This window comes from Bos indicus x Bos taurus, chromosome 2 (genome assembly GCF_003369695.1).
Source record: "Bos indicus x Bos taurus breed Angus x Brahman F1 hybrid chromosome 2, Bos_hybrid_MaternalHap_v2.0, whole genome shotgun sequence".
NCBI lineage: Eukaryota > Metazoa > Chordata > Mammalia > Artiodactyla > Bovidae > Bos > Bos indicus x Bos taurus.
Genome location: NC_040077.1, coordinates 101676491 through 101699232, shown reverse-complemented (window position 1 = coordinate 101699232; position 22742 = coordinate 101676491). Strand labels below are relative to the sequence as shown.

Genomic DNA, 22742 nt, shown 5'->3' with positions numbered 1-22742 from the left:
CCACTTCCTCCTCCAAGGGATCTTCCTGACCTAGGATCAAACAGTCTCCCACCTCTCCTGGTTGGCCTGCGAATTCTTTACCACTGAGCCACCTAGGAAACCTACAGGACCCTGCTCACTGTTCCAGAATAGAAATGTACTTCTGAACAATAAGACACTGAGAACAAGTTTGAAGTATCAGCACCTTCACATTCCTACTAACAGTGGACCGGATATTATCTGAGACTCTCAACCAGTTCCGCAATCAAAACATCTGAAGCCGATATCCGAATACCTGAAGCTGAAACCAAGCATGACCCTGTGGGGCTCCTGGACACAACAGCCTTTCTGTATCTCCCATTTCTTTGACTACAGGAAATAGGCTTCTTTCATTAAAGGAAATAGGCTTCTTTAAGCCTCCAAGATCTTCCTTGAGTACCAAGAAGCAGGTTCAAACAGTTGCTAATTAGGGAAGGGAGGGGATGCTGAAAGGCAAGGGAGGAACAGTCAAAAGAAACAAAAATGCAGCCTCCTGGCATGTTCTGGCTCCCCCTAAGTTAGGTTCAGTTCATTCGCTCAGTTGTGTCAGACTCTGCAAACTCATGGACCGCAGCACGCCAGGCTTCCCTGTCCATCATCAATTCCCAGAGCCTACTCAAAATTATGTCCATAGAGTTGGTGATGCCATCCAACCATATCATCCTCTGTCATCCCCTTCTCCTCCTGCCTTCAATCTTTCCCAGCATCAGGGTCTTTTCAAATGAGTCCGTTCTTCGCATCAGGTGGCTACATTATTGGAGTTTCAACATCAGTCCTTCCAATGAATATTCAGGACTGATTTCCTTTAGGATTTCCTTAACGATTGATGCTAGAGTCTTCTCCAGCACCACAGTTCAAAAGCATCAATTCTTCGGTACCCTGCTTTCTTTATGGTCCAACTCCCACATCCATACATGACTACTGGAAAAACCATAGCTTTAAGTAGACAGACTTTTGTCAGTAAAGTAATGTCTCTGCTTTTTAATATGCTGTCTAGGTTTGTCAGTATCTTTGAGCTGTTTTCCAGATACTGAAATCCCTACCAGGTGGGAGAAGTTAACTACCTGCCCATAACCACACAGATCCCAGACCCGGTGGAAGCAGAAGGTTGACGATGCTGACTCCCACTTACTTCACCACCAGCCAATCAGAAGAATGCTCATGAGTTGATCATGCCCTCTTTGAACTATTACTGTGAAATTCCTCACCATCCTCTCCAGTTTTGAGGGATTTAGTCCATTGTGTCCCCCTCTGCCTGACAAAGCAATAAAGCTGTTCTTTTATACTTCACCCAAAATGCTGAGATTCACATGCTGGATTTGGCTTCAAAGCCAAGTAATATTAGTTATGCCACCATCCCAGCAACCCTCCACCACCAAACTAAAGGCAAATATTTTCCCAAACCCTCATGCTCTGATATTCTTTGTTCCTTAATCTTCCTGCTATGCTGACTTCCTTTTCTCAAGCCCTTCTGATGTGTTCTCTGTATCTTCAAACTCTCTCATCAAATGGCTAACCTGAGATTTTCCTTCTTTGAAGAGGTGACATGTCCCCACATCTGTGTCATTTGGATACAGTTAGGAGATAAATATATTCTCTGGAAGACTTTTATCTTTTATATTATCTTGTCTTTTCTGAAGGTTCATGTTTGATAGGGTCTACATGGAGGCTTATTGTTAAAATGGCTCATTATGTTGACCTCACAAAGAATAAAGTCACAGTGACGCTTGAAACTGACCAAATTTCCCAAGTAACATTCTGTTTTCCCACTGCCATCTACCTTCTCAAGGCTACGAGACCACCGGATTCCAGACCTCTGGCTACATGACTGCAGGATTCAGCTACAGGCTAAAAATTAACCATCCCTTCAGAGAATTTTTCATTGGAGGGGTATAAGAAAGACCCTGTCAGAAAGGCAGATGCTGGTTCTTCTTAACGGCCAATCACCCTATCATCTTCCTCTAATAAATTTCCCTTTTCTTTCCTGACTGTGCCCCTCACTCTCTTTTTCTCCACACCTGCCTTACAATGTCATAATGTCTTATGGACTTCCAACTAAATTCTCAAAATTTTTTAATTTGCCAAAATTTGGATATCTCACATTCTTCTCATCAGAATTTCCATTGCTGCATTCCTGTTTTCAGCTGGGCAAAATATTTCACACCAAGACATGTCATAGGCCACTAACTAGCCTTGCAGGGAGAATGACTCTTGGCAGTTTCCCACTCCAAGCCAGATTAAACAATAAGTGTAAAATATGCATTAGAGATATATGCAAGTACATAGGTATTTTCATATAAAAAACAACCAGTATAAACTAAGAATCCCTACATTAAAAAATTTATGAATTAAGACATGTGTGAATTAACATGCACTGGGGTGACTGCAGTGATAAAGAACCCGTCCACCTAATGCAGGAGACTCAAGAGACAAAGGTTCAATCCCTGGGTTGGGAAGATCCCCTGGAGTAGGAAATGGCAACCCACTCCAGTGTTCTTGCCTGGAAAATCCCACAGAGGAGCCTGGTGGGCTACAGTCCATGGGGTCACAAAGAGTTAGACATGACTGAGCATGCATGCACTAGCTCAAGTTTACATTTGAGCCCTGAATAGTCTAATTGGTAAATTAAATCATACCTCAGTTGTATAGCTCCTTCTGCTCTATACAGAAATAAATTTTCAAAATCCTTTATTAATATCTTAGTCCTGTGGGTATGCTCACAGAAGGGGACCTGAAGAAATGGCTCATGTGCTTACAACACAGCTGACAGGAATGTGGGTTCATTGTGACAAGGGACACAAAATGTATGACCTTCCTATGAATAACTAGGGGGTGACCCCTGTACCTCTACGTGGCTGCTGGGCAGGACCAGTGGGACAGGACTCGATACTGGAAGAAAAGCTACAGTATTCAGTGGGGAAGCTTGCCACCTAGAGTGTGTTTGGTTCTGGTGGGCCATAAATGGTCCTATAAGGGCTTTGAACCTCTCTTTTCAAGGAGAGAGAAAAAAATTAAAAATAGGTTCCAACTATATGCCATTCTGGAAAAGGCAAAACTATGGAGACAGTAAAAAGATCAATAGTAGCCAGAGGTTCATGGGGAGAGGAATACAGAGTACAGAATTTTTTATGAGCAGTGAAAACATTTTGAATGATATTATAATGATGGATACATGTCATTATATCCATCTCGATGTGGGGATGGAACTCAGGTCTCCTGCATTGCAGGCAGATTCTTTGTCATCAGAGCCTTAAGGGAAGGCTATATGTCATTATACTTCTGTCCAAATGCATGGAATGTAAACACTATTCACTTCATTAAAGTGGACCCTGAGATGAACTGAGCACCTTGGTGATTATAATGTGTTCAATGGAGTTCATTTTTGGTTTTTTTAAAAAGGTACCACTCTGCTGATAATGGCTATACATGTAACAGGAGGGGGTACATGGGGGAATTTCTGTACTTTCTATTAGATGTGTTGTATGCCTAAGACTGCTTTAAAAAAAAAATGTTTCAAAAAAATTAACACTCAAGGATTGTTTTTGGTGAAAATTTGTTTCATTTTTATATATGTTTCAGTTCAGTTCAGTTGCTCAGTTATGTCCGACTCTTTGTGACCCCATGAATCGCAGCATGCCTGGCCTCCCTGTCCATCGCCAACTCCCAGAGTTTATCCACACTCACGTCCATTGAGTCAGTGATGCCATCCAGCCATCTCATCCTCTGTTGTCCCCTTCTCCTCCTGCCCTCAATCCCTCCCAGCATCAGGGTGTTTTCCAATGAGTCAGCTCTTCGCATGAGGTGGCTGAAGTATTGGAGTTTCAGCTTCAGCATCAATCCTTCCAGTGAACACGCAGGACTGATATCCTTCAGAATGGACTTGTTGGATCTCCTTGCAGTTCAAGGGACTCTCAAGAGTCTTCTTCAACACCACAGTTCAAAAGCATCAATTCTTCGGTGCTCAGCTTTCTTGACAGTCCAACTCTCACATCCATACATGACCACTGGAAAAACCATAGCCTTGACTAGACGGACCTTTGTGGGCAAAGTAATGTCTCTGCTTTTGAATATGCTATCTAGGTTGGTCATAACTTTCCTTCCAAGGAGTAAGCATCTTTTAATTTCATGGCTGCAATCACCCTCTGCAGTGATTCTGGAGCCCAATATGGCTTCCCTGGTGGCTCAGTGGGAAGGAATCTGCCTGCCAAGCAGGAGTCACGGTTTCCATCCCTGGGTTGGGAAGATACCCAGGAGAAGGAAGCAGCAACTCACTATAGTATTCTTGTCTGGGAAATCCCATGGACAGGGGAGCCTGGCAAGCTATATTCTTTGGGGTTGCAAAAGAGTTGGACATGACTTATCGACTAAACAACAACAATGCATTATGCACGTGTGTTTGTTGAACTGTGATGCAAAATAAAATTTTTAGATCAAAAAAGTTTACAGGTCACTGTAAATTTATACTGGCTAATAAAATCACAAATTTATCTCATAAAAATATCCTACATCTGAAGGAGAGTTGTGGTACTTCACAACTGTACACTCTAGTGTACAGTCATCTTTTGTTTTAACTTGTGATAAAAATGTAGGTTGTGGTTTTTATTGTAGCATATTTTTTTTACATTTTTACCACAAAGTAGAAGGCTATGCAGTAAAACTAATCTAGCCTCTACATAAAGTCAGTGACATCCAAAGGGGAAATGTATCAATACTAGAATAAAAGACAATCATTTCAAGGAGGAAATTGATATGAGCCTGGAGGTCAATGGAGATAAATGGGCTAGGGTGGGAGTGAATAGGCTAGTCTGGGAGACTTCACCACAGAGGTAACCTTTAGAGACAAAAGAATGAATGACACCACATAAAGAAATGTTGAGAGAGAAAACAAATTGTTCTATGTCTCTGACATCTGCAGGTAGTGTAAAGGACCAGAAGCCCGTCCCACCAAAGAGACTAAAATAAAAGGGAATGTAAAAAGGGATATGGAGCAGTGTGGTATTATGCAAGGCAAGGAAACAGCATGTTTTCAGAAGGAAAGCACAGTCAGTTTCGTCACTTGCTACTGTGAGTTTAAAATCAAAACAATCTGTTGGGTGGCAAAGAAACTGTCCTTATAAATGACTCTAACCAGATAAACTTACTAGATATGAATATTTCCTTTATCATGGGTAGGATGATAAGTCAGATATGGAGGGCTGAAGAGTTAATAGGACACGAGGAAGCAGGATTTTTCAGAAAATGTGAATGGATATGAAAAATATAAATTGATATTGAAAACAAGTTAATGCCTCCTGATCCTTAAAAACATCTCTTGATAAGTCACAGCATTTGCTATTTATTGAAGAAGTCATGTATCCTTTTGTAAGAGGATCTAGATAAATTAATTTTAATATCTTTTTATCTTATTAAGGTTTGTCAGGTAATTTTATATTAATATACATGCACTTGTTTGAATCTTACTTGGAACACTTCTAAATTTTCCTTTAAATCATCTATTAATATCTTAATAACTATATTATACATTTCTTCCTTTACATTGTACATAATGCTTAAAAATTTACCCCTATTTGTAAGTCAACTGGCTTTAAAATTTACCCCTATTTATAGGTCCACTGACTGCCTTTATATCGACACAGCAATTTATAAAGAAATAATTAAAATTTTACACAATGCATTAAAACATGTCCATGGAAATTCATTGTGAAACTTTTTTTTTTTTTTTTAAATAAAGGTGGCTGCTATTCTAAGGGAATACTTAAAAAATTACAATGAATTTAATTCTAAAGTCTCACTTGGCTAATATTTTCCATCTTACCATTACCAAACTTGTCACAAGAGCTATTAAAAACATTCAGATTGTCTGTTTTGATTTAATTCAATTACCTAAAAAATATGAAAGCACTTTAACTGTAAACTCCTAGCTAATAATGCCTACTTCTGCCATCTGGTGGCAGAAGCAAAAGGTATATTCATTACTGGTCACAAGGCTGTAAAACAGGCCTCAGTGAACAATCACAAATTAACATCTCAGATTGCAGGTATCATTCTTCACTTGAAAAACTTCAACATTTATAGTTTTTTGTTTTTTAACAGGACAATGCTCTCTGTAGTTTTTTGAAACATTACTAGCTTCATGCTGAGCAGATTAGCAATGCCTTATTCTAATCGATTGCTTTCACTTTTCACTTTCATGCACTGGAGAAGGAAATGGCAACCCACTCCAGTACTCTTGCCTGGAGAGTCCCAGGGACGGGGGAGCCTGGTGGGCTGCCGTCTATGGGGTTGCACAGAGTCAGACACGACTGAAGTGATTTAGCAGCAGCAGCAGCAGCAGCATTCTAACAACAGAAGCATCAATTTTAAAGCAACGATCAAGTTAGACATTAAAACTGGATAATAAAACTCCATTTATTGTACATATACAGCAATTTATAGCATGTCTAATTTTTTAAATTAATGATCAATATTTCTCAATAAAGCTTTTCAAGGAATTGATCTTTTTTATATAACTTGGTATGTCTGATCTGCCACAGTACATAGAACTCAGCTTTTAAAAATCATTTTACATGAAGACATATTTTTTAAAGAGTAATTTGAAATATGAGAAAATTTATTTGCCTTATAGACATTTTAGTATATTTTTATACTTGTTTTTTTTCATTTTAAACAATTTATTTTTTTTCATTTTATTTTATTTTTCATTTTATTTTATTTTTAAACTTTACATAATTGTATTAGTTTTGCCAAATATCAAAATGAATCCACCACAGGTGTACATGTGTTCCCCATCCTGAACCCTCCTCCCTCCTCCCTCCTCCCTCCCCATACCATCCCTCTGGGTCGTCCCAGTGCTCTAGCCCCATGCATCCAGTATCGTGCATCGAACCTGGACTGGCATCTCGTTTCATACATGATATTTTACATGTTTTTTCATTTAAAAAATTAAAATTTTATTTTAAATTCAAAATACTACATTTAATTATTTATATATCAGAGAATCACAGAAATGAGTTGGGAGAACTATTAGGTGTCACAGGGTTCATTTATCTGCTCCAAGGATAATTTTTTTCTGTAATGTAGTTCACAAGTAGCAATCAAGCTCTGCTCATATATTCTACATAATAGAAAAATTCTACTACAGTCCTGGAGTTTGGCAACACCCATCCCCAGAGAATTCTTCTAAGACCCTATAATGTACTTTCCTGTACATCAACCCCACTGGCCTTGGTTAGCTCTATGGAGCCCTGTAGAGTAAATTTGTATTCTTTAATATCCGAAGATAATTGTCATGATACAACCACTCACCTTTCTCTTTAGCAGAAAGTTACCTAGTTCCTGCAGCTATTCCCCATATGCCATAACATCAATTTCTCCACCAATCTGGTCTTTTTTATTCTAGTTTGAAAATACAGAGCTTAAGACTGACCTCTCTTCTCCAGGGGTCATCAAACTGAACCAGCAGTGTTTACCTTTAAGTCCTTTCCATGTGTGCTCTTGTTTCACAGAAAGCAACTTGGGTTAAAGAGAGGATCACTAAGCCAAGAAACAGAAGTGTGAGTTTGCATCTCAACTCTATCACTTAATAGGGCTATGATCATGAATATCTGATAATCTCTCTGAATTTTAGACTCTTCAACAGCAAAACTGACATTATAATGCTTAATGAAATACAGGTCATTGTTTCCAATAAGAATTTCTCACTGTATTATCCCCCTGTTTGAAATCTTTCAAAGACCTCTCTTGTGCTGAGGATGAAGACAAAGCTTAGCGTGGCTTAAAAGGCACTGCATAAACTGGCCTCCAGCATTATCTTACCTATCACACATCGAATTTCCCAAAATTCTATCTCATTTTAGGAACACGGGTCATCTCTCCATCTCTTACTCTCTCCTGGTACACAGTTTTAGCACCTGTGCCCCCTTTTCCAGGAATGCTCTTCACTCTCCTCCTCCCCTTGCTGCTGCTGCTGCTGCTAAGTCGCTTCAGTCATGTCCGACTCTGTGCGACCCCATAGACTGCAGCCCACCAGGCTCCGCCGTCCCTGGGATTCTCCAGGCAAGAACACTGGAGTGGGTTGCCATTTCCTTCTCCAATGCATGAAAGTGAAAAGTGAAAGTGAAGTCGCTCAGTCGTGTCCGACTCTAGAGACCCCATGGACTGCAGCCCACCAGGCTCCTCCGTCCATGGGGTTTTCCAGGCAAGAATACTGGAGTGGGGTGCCATCGCCTTCTCCGCCTCCTCCCCTTCAGATCAGATCAGATCAGATCAGTCGCTCAGTCGTGTCCGACTCTTTGCGACCCAGTGAATCGCAGCACGCCAGGCCTCCCTGTCCATCACCAACTCCCGGAGTTCACTGAAACTCACGTCCATCTTCCCCTTACTCATCCTTAATTAAAGTGTCATCTCCTGACCTCCGTAGCAAAGTCAGTTTTACCTAATACATGGTTTTGCAGCACCTTGTAGTTCCTTTCACTTATCTCAATTTCAGTTCTACTTGTATTTAAGCAATTACTTGATTATGTCTGTCCTCTGAAGTGAAGTGAAATCACTCAGTCGTGTCTGACTCTTTGCGACCACGTGCACTGTAGCCCGCCAGGCTCCTCTGTCCATGGGATTCTCCAGGCAAGAATACTGGTGTGGGTTACCATTTCCTTCTCCAGGGGATCTTTCTGACCCAGGAATCGAACCTGGGTCTCCCACATTGGAGGCAGATGCTTTAACCTCTGACCCACCAGGGAAGTCCTCTAGTATATTTTAAATTGCATGAAGGCAAAGACCATATCTGTTTTTGTTTTCAATTCTTAACTAGCTTTTAGTCCAGTACTTGGTATGTAATAGATAATCAATAAATATTTATAAATAACGAACTGCAGTTCATGGCTGCCAAAGAAACCAAAATTTGAGCAGCAGGGATTCTGGAAAGAAGAAAGGCACAGGGATACAAGCCCAATATTTAGCAATGGTTTTCTCTTCAAGGACTTTTTTGACCCCAAGATGCAGAAAGTTGTAAGTTAAGAAGGTAGGAAGAACCACTGAAAAAGAGACTAGAATTCTTATTAAGAAACTGCTGCGAAGAACACAGTGAGCACTTTAGGTGCTCAGTTGGGACCTCTGGAACTATTTAGGGTTTTTCTATCTTTTCAGGCTACGCAGGTAGCCTCTTGGAAAATACTGAAACAGTGGGAGGTTTGACTTATAAAATAATTCAAAAGTAAAATCTTTCTCCTTCGCTCTTACCTTTGCACCACCCCCCGCCCCTTAGCACATAAGACCATCAAATCCTTGTCATAAGACATCTTGTATCACTTTTTATTTACTATGCTTCATTACCATCTCATTACATTTTCGTAGGATCATCTTAAATTACTGTCTCTCAGGAGAAGGCGGATCTACTCTACCTAAGAACTGTAATTTGTATCCAATCTATCATCCTGCCATATTCCAAGGGACTTTCTTTTCATATGGCTGTCACAGGTGATCATTAAAGGTGATCAGTCCATCTTCCAACTTGCAGGGAACCTACATTTATTGAAATTATAAGGTTTCCTCAAAATTTCTAATATTCACTTGTTTCTACTTATAGAGATATATTAACTTTATAGCTATTAATAGATACATGTTTTAAACAGCAAACAAAAGAGTCCTAAGTATTAGTACTCTAGACTAAAATCTATTTGAAACAAAAGACTATCATTTAAAACACTTAAAATAGCTGCTCAGAACTCTGATCTTTCCTAGTAATTTTACTTCCTACTATGCTAGTTTTTTTTTTTTTAACTTTCTATTCTAAAAACAAATATTTTGAATATGATTTGGGGATTTTCTTCTGTTTCTGCATTTGTAATCTACTTTTTTTTTCTGGGAGGTGTGAAAAATAGAGAAACGTAGGCATTAAGATGAAAAAAGAGAATAAAAGCATATGAATAATTCACCAAATGAAAAGCGTACAAATTAAACTCTGAATAATCACAGACAGTTAATATATTTTATTTCTCTTAACACTTTTACTTCTTTTATAAAATGAGTATGCTTAATATTATTTCTCTCAGGGGATCAGATGTTCATTTTTTCAGACCAATATTAAAAATACATTACTGTCTTTATTTCCAAAATCCAAGTAGGTGCTTTTCTCAAAAGAAAATGTTATTTTTTTAAACCATGTCTGGAAAAAAAGGAATAGTTGCTTATTTCAGAAAATTACTGAGTTATACAGTCAGATCATGACAAGAAACTGAATTGCAAGCTGATACATGTAAGAAAATATAAATGATTTGGGGGTAGTTTTTAGAAGAATTTTTGATTTCTCTGTAACTTGTATGAGAGTCAGTCACAAGCAAAATAGTTAATAAGGTTTTGTGAGTGACGCTTACTCCTTGGAAGGAAAGTTATGACCAACCTAGATAGCATATTTAAAAGCAGAGACATTACTTTGCCAACAAAGGTCCGTCTAGTCAAGGCTATGGTTTTTCCTGTGGTCATGTATGGATGTGAGAGTTGGACTGTGAAGAAAGCTGAGCACCAAAGAATTGATGCTTTTGAACTGTGGTGTTGGAGAAGACTCTTGAGAACCCCTTGGACTGCAAGGAGATCCAACCAGTCCATCCAAAAGGAGATCAGTCCTGGGTGTTCACTGGAAGGACTGATGCTGAAGCTGAAACTCCAATACTTTGGCCCCCTGATGCAAAGAGCTGACTCATTGGAAAAGACCCTGATGCTGGGAAAGATTGAGGGCAGGAGGAGAAGGGGACGACAGAGGATGAGATGCTGGATGGCATCACCGACTCGATGGACATGAGTTTGAGTAGACTCCGGGAGTTGCTGATGGACAGGGAAGCCTGGCGTGCTGCGGTTCGTGGGGTCACAAAGAGTCAGACACGACTGAGCGACTGAACTGAACTGAACACTTTTGTATATCTCCTTTTGTCTGACTGACCTCTCCCTGTCCTGATGTCTGTCTAATAGTCACTACTGAGGAGCCAATCAGGATTCTGCCAAGATTGAAAACGTTCTTCCCCATCATCTCTCATCATGAAGACCAAGTCCTCAAAACCATCGCCTATGGCTAAAAACCTCCTGTATGAGAAGATTAGTGGGAAAAGAACTAAGTCTTTTCCTTATAGCATAAGCAAAATGCAAACCAAAATACATGGGCTTTCCTCACATTCTTTTCAATCAGTCTTTTGTGTTTTGATGACATGAGAAAGTGGTAATTTTCCATAAATGACCTATACTTAATTAAGCATAGCAGTCCCTCTATTCCCCAGGTGACTATCCCAGAACCCTCCCTGCCCATGGATACAAATTCCATGGATGTTCAAGACCCTTATAGTAAATGGTACTGTATATGCATATAACCTATGCATATCCCCCCAAATGCTTTGAGGCATCTCTAGATTACTTATTACAAATGAACTTATTTACAAAATCAAAAACAGATTCACAAACATTGAAAACAAACATGGTTATCAAAGGGGAAAGTGGGGGAGGGATAATTTAGGAGTTTGAAATTAACAAGCATACACTAGTATGTATAAAAAAAGATGAACAGCAAGAACCTTTTTTATAACAAAGGGAAGTAAAGTCAATAACTTATAATGGAAAGGAATCTGAAAAATAATATATATGTATACTCATATATAACTAAATCACTTTGCTCTACACCTGAAAGTAACACAAAGCTGTATGTCAAATATACTTCAATAAAAAAATAAATAAATAAAAACCTAGCACAATGGAAATGCTGGGTAAACAGCTGCTGGCATGTAGCAAATTCAAGTTTTTATTTTTAAAACTTTCTAGAAATTTTTCCCCAAATATTTTCATTTCATGGTTGGTTGAATCTGTGAATATCCCTGGATATGGAGGACCAAATGTAAATGCCTACTGTTTATATGGAATTTATAACAATGTGACTTGGCATTTATAAAGTGTATCACTCTGATTTTATACATGAATAGAGCAAACTCAAATCTTGTCAAATAAGCAAATTACTATTCACACTGAATATGTGGTTCCCACAATCACTATCAGGAGCTCAATTATTTCTAAGCTTAGAATACTTTCATCTCCTTCCAAATTTGCTCCTAAATTCAGGGACCATAAATAAATGAGATTGAGAACAGCAATTTGGCAATCTCAAGGTTCCATCTCAGACTCTCTGTTCCTGCCATCTTGCTCTTCCAACTTCCTTCTCTCCTACTGTCTCATACATGGCCTCATTTTCTTTACCTTACTGTATTTGGAACTGACCTTTAGTTCTTTCATCTTCCTGGCTTGAAAGAAGGTTGTCTGGACAGTGTGGAATGATGTGCGACTTATTTTGTTGCCCTGAAAAACACTGTGTACCTTGCATTGTGCAAAACGCATTTGACTGTGGAACTAAGGTAGCATAAGCCTAGACAATCTGTCAATCTTCCAAAATACAATTTTTACTGTTAATCTTTTAGTGCACAGTGAAAACAATGAGAATAAATGACAGAATTAGTGACAGCTTTCAGATCTGTTTTGCCAAAGAATGCATAACCATCTCAAAGTCAGCTGATTCTTAGAATCATAAATTAGGAACTATAGAAAGCCTTTACTCCACAAAAAACAAGCACAGATTCTTCTTCACTCCTTTATTTTGTAGTTCAATATTCTTTTATGATTGTTTTGAAAATAACTATTTTTTATATAACCAGATTTGAAGACATATATAAATGATGATAAATGTCATCTATTTATTTATGCCACTAGTTTTATTAATGTGAACAGGAATGAGCAAGTATGAGTTTGTATATAACTTATGATAAAAGGGTGTCTATTTTCAGAAGGCAGAAATTTGATCTTTTTAGATAAGGGATCTATTAATAACAACTAGGAAAAGCTTGAAAGCATAGGAATTTAAGGTTCCTTTCCAATGTAAAAACATAAATCTGTAGAAACGACTAGTACTAACAGTATCAATTTTATGTATTAATTACAATAGACTTTTATATACTGTTATGTAAACAGCTTATGTTTAACATTAATCTGAGTCCAATCACTTGAAAATAATTTCCAAAATCTGCTAATATGAATCTTTAATTATTGCTAATCATTGGATCTCATTACCTGCAATATTTATAGGCTCTGTCTCACAACTATCACATTGGACAGAACTGTCCTAGACTTTTAGAATGAACTCTCAATTATCTTCAACAGTATACTTAAGGGGGGCTCACTTGTCATTTAAATGCACTGGATTTTATTCTTATAGGCTCTCATTATCACACCAATCTTTCACCTTCAACCTACATATTAGTTTTAACCTACATATTAGTTTTAATAGTGACCAAACAGAAAACATTCTAAAGCCAAATTTAAATGAATTTTGGATAATCTAAAGCTTTAGATTCATGTCATTTATCCCTACAGAGAAGTCAAAACATGAAATTTAAGACTGCATTAAGACAGAATTAGAAACTGTGTTTCAATTATAAGTCCCTTATTAACTATAATCTCATGTGTTATTCCGTTTATAAATCTAAATCTGTTTCTTCCATTGTAAGATTCAGGGCATATAATATTATTGCTTGTTTTCAAGGATTGCTATAAGAATTAAATGAAAAAATGCTTTAGAAAGTATTAAATAAAATGTATCCATGTAACTTGTGAAACATTTAGTATATTCTGTAAAATGTCACCCAGTCCAACAATTTTATTTCCCCCATCTCAACAACTGTCTGGAGATAAGAATTTTGGAAACAGAGTTTAAATTAAAATAATATAATCATTTGAATCAGCTGTAATGAGGTGGATGAAGCTGGAGTCTTTTATACAGAGTGAAGCAACTCAGAAAGAAAAACACCAATACAGTATATTAACACATATATATGGAATTTAGAAAGATGGTAACGACAACCCTATATGCAAGACAGCAAAAGAGACACAGATATAAAGAACAGACTTTTGGACTCTGTGGGAGAAGACAAGGGTGGGATTATTTGAGAGAATAACATTGAACTATGTGTATTACCATATGTGAAATAGATGACTAGTCCAAGTTTGATGCATGAAACAGGGTACGCAAGGCCGGCGCACTGGGACAATCCAGTGGGATGGGATGGGGAGGGAGGTTCGGGATGGGGGACACATGTACACCCATGACTGATTCATGTACATATATGGAAAAAACCACCACAATATTGTAAAGTATTAGCCTCCAATTAAAATAAGTTAATTAAAAAATAAAATAATCAACAGGAGGTAATGGAAAAGACAAAGCATAAGAACAAAGACTAGGAAAGAGAACATGTAGAAAACTAAGAATCTATTTTTAGTACTCCTTTCTCTTTGCAGAAAGACTAGATACTTTGTTTTAAAATAAAGCTTATAAAATAGAGCTATCATTATGACTTGAGCTACCACTTACATGCTAAAACTGTATAATGTGCATATGTTATATCCGATATAATTTCACTTCTTAAAAGAACTCATATAAAACAAACTACCGGAAAGAAATAATATATTGATTTTTCTGTCATGGTAATTAAAATAATTTTCATTTCAAATCCAGCGAGTTTTTAAGAATACAATAGGAACTTATCCAAGAAATTCCCTTATATTAAGAGTATTCTAAATAGGAATAAAATGAATACTTAAGGACAAAGTTTGAACTTCAATTCAAAACACCCTGGTCCTTTAAACATACCTCACTGATGTAATGAGAAGACTTTATTATACTTTATAAAAAGTTGAAGAGTTTCTTAAATCTAGATTTGATGTAAGTGAAAGTTGCTCAGTTGTATCCAACTCTTTGCAACCCCATGGACTATATATACAGTCCATGGAATTCTCCAGGCCAGAATACTGGGGTGGGTAACCTCTCCCTTCTCCAGGGAATCCTCCTAACCCAGGAATTGAACCCAGGTCTCCCACATTGCAGGCAGATTCTTTGCCAGCTGACCACAAGGGAAGCCCAAGAATATTGGACTGGATAGCCTATCCCTTCTCCAGCGGGTCTTCCTGACCCAGAAATTGAACAAAGGTCTCCTGCATTGCAGGCAGATTCTTTACCAACTGAGCTAGTTAATTTAATGGATGATGTTTGTGAACAGAAGACCTAGTTATATTTAAAGGTATTAGCTATTTTAAAAAAGAAACCAACCTAAGACATTTGAGAAGCAATGCATATTCAAATCCACTCAGTTCAGTTTTTTCATGTCTAGCACTTCAGTTTAGTTCAATTCAGTTCAGTCGCTCAGTCGTGTCTGACTCTTTGTGACCCCCATGAATCACAGCACACCAGGCCTCCCTGTCCATACCCAACTCCCAGAGTTATTGTGGGTCACAATAAATTGTGGGAAATTCTTCAAGAAAAGGGAATACCAGACCACCTGACCTGCCTCTTGAGAAACCTGTATGCAGGTCAGGAAGCAACAGTTAGAACTGAACATGGAACAACAGACTGGTTCCAAATAGGAAAAGGAGTATGTCAAGGCTGTATATTGTCACCCTGCTTATTTAACTTATATGCAGAGTACATCATGATAAACGGTGGGCTGGATTCAGAAGCACAAGCTGGAATCAAGATTGCCAGGAGAAATATCAATAAGCTCAGATATGCAGATGACACTACCCTTATGGCAGAAAGTGAAGAAAAACTAAAGAGCCTCTTGATGAAAGTGAGAGAGTGAAAAAGTTGGCTTAAAGCTCAACATTCAGAAAACTAAGATCATGGCATCTGGTCCCATCACTTCATGGCAAACAGATGGGGAAACAGTGGCTGAATTTAAGTCTTTGGGCTCCAAAATCACTACAGATGGTGATTGCAGCCATGAAATTAAAAGACACTTACTCCTTGGGAGGAAAGTTATGACCAACCTAGATAGCATATTGAAAAGCAGAGACATTACTTTGTCAACAAATGTCCATCTAGTCAAGGGTATGGTTTTTCTAGTAGTCATGTATGGATGTAAGAGTTGGACTGTGAAGAAAGCTGAGCACCAAAGAATTGATGCTTTTGAACTTTGGTGTTGGAGAAGACTCTTGAGAATCCCCTGGAATGCAAGGAGATCCAACCAATCCATCCTAAAGGAGATCAGGCCTGGGTGTTAATTGGAAGGACTGATGTTGAAGCTGAAGCTCTAATACTTTGGCTACCTGATGCGAAGAACTGTCTCATTTGAAAAGACCCTGATTCTGGGAATGATTGAGGGCAGGAGGAGAAGGGGACGACAGAGTATGAGATGGCTGGATGGCATCACCGACTCAATGGACATGAGTTTGGGTGAGCTCCAGGGAGTTGGTGATGGACAGGGAGGCCTGGTGTGCTGTGGTTCATGGGGACACAAAGAGTCGGACACAACTGTGCGACTTCCTGAACTGAAATGAAAATAAAAATCTTCCTTTATTTAATGCTTTTAGAGATTTCTTCTTTGAATTGTTCTCAGTGGTTACAGCATCACTTGTGTATGTAAACTATAAGTCATTTAAACCACAGAAATGAAGAAATTTGAAATCAGTTCTCAAAGTATTTTTCAAAGGATATTAAAGTTGTCACATACAAACAACAAGTAGAGGCTATTTAGAAGTAAATTTGAGAGTAAATTATGTGTGCAAGAGCTAGGTGATGATCTATTTATTCAGAGTGAGTAGATAGTAAGGTGAGGTGGCAAGTGACAATTGACAACAAGAAAATTGACTTTAAATGGGAGGAAAGAGAAAAGATGGTAGCTGAAGGATATATGCAGAATAAAGGTTAGCATGTTTTGTTGTTCTCGTCTTGCATGTTTTTGGTGCTATCTCATCTGATAGGAAGAACCACCTGTTTTTAAACATCAACTGGAAGAATCAAAAGGAGATGAAGGAGACAATCTCAATGAAAATATAAGACTGGGACAAAAAAAATTTGCTTAGAGCTCTGAGAATGTTGAAGAGGGTGGAATACAGCCCTCCTGTGACTGCCTAGGGAAGCCCCTGAAGGAAGATGCTACCATTTTAATAGGAAGGAAATCACTGGCAAGTTGTATGTGAGTTTTAGAGACACAGCAGCAGGACATTGAGGACTTTCTTTAAGATTTATTTTTTCACTAAGAAGTAGGAACATTGCTGGAAGCAAGGAACATTATTGGAAGAGCAACACAGCTAGAGGTGTGTCCTCAGAGATGAGAGAGGCGTAGCACATGTGCAAAGCATCGTTTCAGACTGGAGAAACCAAACTGATTTGAAGACTTCAGGTTGCTGGAGAGTGTGAGCAAAATGAAGTTGGAAAGCATGGCAATTTTTGTACCACTTTAGGGCTGGTAAAAAAAAAAAAAAATTCTATATACAGTCCTCACAAGCACACATTAAGGGAGGCACCACAATTGCTTCTTCATAGAAGAGAAAACAAAAGAGTTCAGTGGGGTCAAATGGAATGTACCATCGTCAGTGCAATGAATGTTAGTTACACAGTCAGAAAATGTACTTCCTCCTGACAGTGGCCAAGGATTTCTCTCTGATTTCATTCTGTGTGCCAAAGACTGTGGGCCACTGCAGAGAACTCACTTCAATTCTGTTCTTTACCTATGAAGATTTTGGTTTTTCAATTGATGACATTTTAAAACATTATTTTTGAGCATCTGTCTTAATGACTGCTTATTTGGGACTTCGAAGGGAATACTGCTTTTGGCTTGGAAAGGTATCTTGTATTGAAATAACTTTGAGGAAGGTTGGCTTCCAGTGTGTCACAAAATTCTCAGTCTTTAATATGCTAATGAGTGAACTGACTTCAAAGTAGAATGGCATAACACACTCAATATTTTAAAAAACATTTATTCATGAGCACTTTTTTCATTAAACATCTTGTAGGACTTATTTTCCACAAGGAAAAAAAAAAAAAAACTTTGGGAAATATGACAAAATATTTTTACACTCACACCTAATCCATTCCATTATATGATAAGGACTTGTCTTACCATGCTTGACTTACATTTTTAAAAGAGCTTAGAAAATCCATGCAGATATTATAAGAACATGTTTATTATTTATAATATTGAATGTATATCTAAAAAGGAACATGATTTTCATGTTTGAGATTAGGATGCATACATTTCTTCTCCCAGTCAAATTCCAGATTTATGCAATCCACCCCATTCCTAGAGAACACTAGTTTAATCCCTTTACATGGTTTAGTGCTCTTATATTTCGTATCCTTTAAGCTGCTGTCAAATAGTCTTCCCTAAAAATTATGATTATCTACTCAGTAGCTGAACCTGATGTACCATTTTGTTCCTCAAATCTGCTCTCCTTGTATAAACAAGCACGAGACGTATTAAAGATCAGTGGTAGTGTTTGCTTGCAACTTTTACTGAACATGTCTCATAATTCAAAAATGAAGTGTATATAGAAAGGATTAGGGTATTTTAAAACTTTAGTTTTCTCCAGAGAGGCTTTCATTTTTCTACCATAAGCTTAAAAATGAACAAACACTCAAAAAAGGTTTGGATTTGCTAAGAATCCTTGACTACAGGACTGCTGTATTCGTTTTGCTCTAAAGAAACCTGGCAATTAAAACAGCCCAAAACCCATGAAGGCTTGTTTAATATTTTAACACTTATGGCCATGTCCACACCACAGAAAATGTATTGCTAAATTAACCACAACTGGAGACTATTTCAAATTGCTTCTAAAAAAATCAGCGATAATTAAACCACCAGGGATTTCTCAGTGGATACTTATGTGCTATTTTCATCTAAAACAGTATTTGTAATTTAGCTGAGTACAGAATAGTTTAAAGTAAGATAGGCAGGGAGCTGCTGGATGATGAGTTAATGTGAGACAACAAAGGCCAGAACAGGCAGAAGCAAGTTATTTAAGACATCTTGATGCGCAACTTCAACTGAGGTGGAGTAGTCAGACTTGGACAGTGACAATACTGTGAAATGGGCAAAGGTTGCCTCCTTCAACTTAAGCTATTTTCTTTTGTCACCTCTGTGTACACAAATACACACACACAGACAAATACTTATTCATGTGTGGGCACATACATACACACTCATAGATACGTATACATTGTATACAGTCAGGTGTTTTTTCATCCATAATATAAAACAGAATTATACAAATATGATATACAGTAATACCTCACATTAATATTTAGAATAAGTTAATAAAAATGCAAATACAGAAGTGGTAGAAATTGAAAAACAGCTTCAGAAAGAACCTACAAAATCTTCATGGAGAAGATAGTATTAAAGCTAAATCATATTACAGATATGTATATTTTTTGACTATAATGATCTGGGTTGTGGAGAATATTTAAGCTGATGAGAACAGTGCTTTAGGAAGAAAATGCTCAGAGAATGGTAAGTGATCCACTGGGATTGAACTCAAGATAAAAATGTTGAAAGCTGAGAGGTGGGGGATGGGGAGTTGAAAAATATAGTGAATTATAGAACTCAAAAGATAGTTTGTGGAATTACTGTCAAATATCTTTAAGGCCATAGAAAAATATGCATCTTATTTTATAAGCTGTGATGAATCATCAATGGTATTTAATAATTAATGAAATCCATGACTGGTAAAAATCATTTTGGTTATAAGAGAAAATACAATTATCAACTTACATTGGCACAACTTGATGATTTTCTGACTTTAGGATGATATTAAAGCAATACTCATTCAGTAGGAACTATGCATCTAATTTTGAATTTTAATCTCTTCCTGGGATAACAATGTGCAGTAGGATATTCTCTTATGTGCTGGGCAGTGGCAGCAAGCCATAGCTCCTAGTCAGTCTATGATCAAGAGGATAAACAACCAATATACTTCCAACCATTCTGTACTCAGATAATCATTCTGTTTGTCATTTCCTGTGCAACATTCAATACATTACAGGAGATATTCAATATTTTATTATATTATACTAGTCTTTGTGTAGATGATTTTGCCCAACCATAAGCTCACCTAAGTTTTCTGAGCATGTGTAAGGTAGGCTAGGCTAAATTATAATGTTCTGCAAATTAGGATTATTGAATGCACTTTTGACTTACAATATTTTCAATTTACAATGGGTTTAAGGGGATGGGGCTTTCTCAATGGCTCAGTGGTAAAGAATCCACCTGCAACACCAGAGACACAGGATCCCTGGGTAGGGAAGATCCCCTGGAAGAAGAAATAACAACCCACTCCAGTTTTCTTGCCTGAAAAATCCCATGGACAGAGAAGCCTGGCAAGCTACAGTCCATAAGGTCGCAAAGAGTTGGGCAGACACAACTGAATGACTGAGCACACACACACAACCCCTATCTTAAGTCAGGAAGATCTGTACACTACTGCAGAAGGACAAGGGAATAGGTGATGCCATGGGATTAAAAGGTAACTGCAATAGCAAGTGGATGGAAAGGATAGAACAGATGAGAGGCAAGGCATAGGTCATTTTTGAAGGGTATATGTTAATAAAAATAGTAAGAATAATCTAGAAGAGATTAAGAATAATATCAAGGTTTCTATTCAAAGAGACTGGATGATTAAAATGTTATAAAAAACTGGGCACATAAAGGACTCATATAATTTTCAACATTGAGGCAAATGAAAGTGAAAGTCACTCAGTTGTGTCCGATTCTTTGCAACCCCATGGACTATACAGTCCATGGAATTATCCAGGCCAGAATACTGGAGTGGGTAGCCTTTCATTCTCCACGGGATCTTCCCAACCCAGGGATCAAACCCAGGTCTCCCACTTTGCAAATGGATTCTTTAGCAGCTGAGCCACAGGGGAAGCAAATAGATGATTATGTCTGAAGGTTAATAGTGGAATGATATAATAGGTTCAAATTTTAGTTGAAAAATGAATTTCAAACATCATAGATCCTATGAGGAAAGTATTGTGGGAACACAAGAAGATCAGAGAGAGTCCTTTCAAACAAGAGAAATCATTACAATATGTGAATTAATAAGGCCATCACTGAGCATGAATAAGGCCATCACTGAGCATATCTGTCAAATGTTGAATGTAATTTACTGAAACGGTGTGCCTTTTCTGAGCTGCAAGTGAAACAAAAGGTAGAACGACAAACAAATTTAAGTTCTGCAAATAGTGTCTCCAACCAAATATCAACCAATACTCCCTTGTGTGCATTTATCAGGAGAGATGTTAGACATTGTCCCAGACACTTTAATACAGGTGCAATGAAAATTCTCAGCACTGTGGTTTTACTTATCAAACAAACACAGGGAAGGACAGGGAAGCCTGGCGTGCTGCAGTCCATGGGGTCGCAAAGAGCTGGACATGACTGAGTGACTGAACAACAACAACACAATGTAAAATTATGTGTTATCACATTTTGATACTATAATTGTACCACTTTCCCACTGACCATAGAATAAAGGGCATATGGTTTACATGGCTGTTCAAAACCTACAGTCTTCCTGTTTCCAAGATTACCTCATCATGAGTACCATATTACAGCTTTATCTCATTCATTACCTCACACCCTCAACTCAGAGTCTAATGGAAATACAGTGAAGTGATATAGCAGGAGGTGAAAATTCAGTAAATACTAGTTCTTGATGTATTTATTCCTATTTTATATTCTCAAGAGCATAATGGAAGCATCAGTATCATTGCCACTCATCATCATCATCATTTTTTTCATCCTGGAAAGAGTAGTCTCCTAATATACATATTCCTAACTTTCTAACATATCTAGCAGTACTCAACTTGCATATAACAAACATCACACTATAATATTGGTTATATAACTTTCCTTAGACCTTTCACTCAATAAAGATAGTAATCAATTTTGCTTGTAAATAATCCTTATCTGTCTCCATTTATATGGTCTTAGCCCTTTCCACAATGGCACTCCACTCCAGTAGTCTTTTCTGTAAAATCCCATGGACAGAGGGGCCTGGTAGGCTGCAGTCCATGGGGTCGATAAGAGTCGGACATGACTAAGCGGCTTCACTTTCACTTTTCACTTTCATGCACTGGAGAAGGAAATGGCAACCCACTCCACTGTTCTTGCCTGGAGAATCCCAGGGATGGAGGAGCCTGGTAGGCTGCAGTCCATGGGGTCACGGAGAGCAACTTCCCTTTCACTTTTCACTTTCATGCATTGGAGAAGGAAATGGCAACCCACTCCAGTGTTCTTGCCTGGAGAATCCCAGGGATGCGGGAGCCTGGTGGGCTGCCGTCTATGGGATCGCACAGAGTCGGACATGACTGATGCAATTTAGCAGCAGCAGCAGCTGCCCTTTCCACATGAAATTAAGCGGAATTATTTTAAATCTGTTGATGTTAAATCTCAAATCCTTCAATAAAATTGAATTTATATGAATCCCAGTTTTCAGAAACCATTAAATTAATCCACAGTGACTTAAGTCAACATTCTGTTGCTCTCGCTATTCAGTCCAGCTCTTTGTGACCCCATGGACTGCAGCATGCCATTATTTATTTGGCCGCCCTGGGTCTTAGCTGTGGCACACAGAATCTTTAGTTGTATCATGTGGGCGCTTAGTCACAGCATGTGGGATCTAGTTTCCTGACCAGGGATTGAACCCAGGCTCCCTGCATTGGGAGCGCAGAGTCTCAGCCACTAAGACCACCAGGGAAGTCCCCAGATTTGTTTTACGCTATTGAAGTCAAATCTCAGTATAAAATCGATCCTTTCACAGAAGTGAGATTATACTGGAGGTAACATAAGAAGGAATCTCTCTACATGATCTTTCATATTAGTGTTCTATGTTAATATTTTTGTCAAAATAAAACAAAAACTTTG

At 38.0% G+C, this 22742-nt stretch overlaps 1 protein-coding gene and 1 non-coding gene across 2 annotated transcripts in view; one reads left to right on the top strand and one right to left on the bottom strand.

The window, feature by feature from the left end:
* SPAG16 (sperm associated antigen 16) overlaps window positions 1–22742 on the bottom strand; it is a 1067206-nt gene that overhangs the window by 616505 nt on the left and 427959 nt on the right. The gene's annotated exons all lie outside the window — the stretch shown is intronic.
* Window positions 2727–2852, top strand: LOC113881791. The gene has a single exon (XR_003508166.1). It is a non-coding gene; the product is annotated as a small nucleolar RNA SNORA11 (small nucleolar RNA).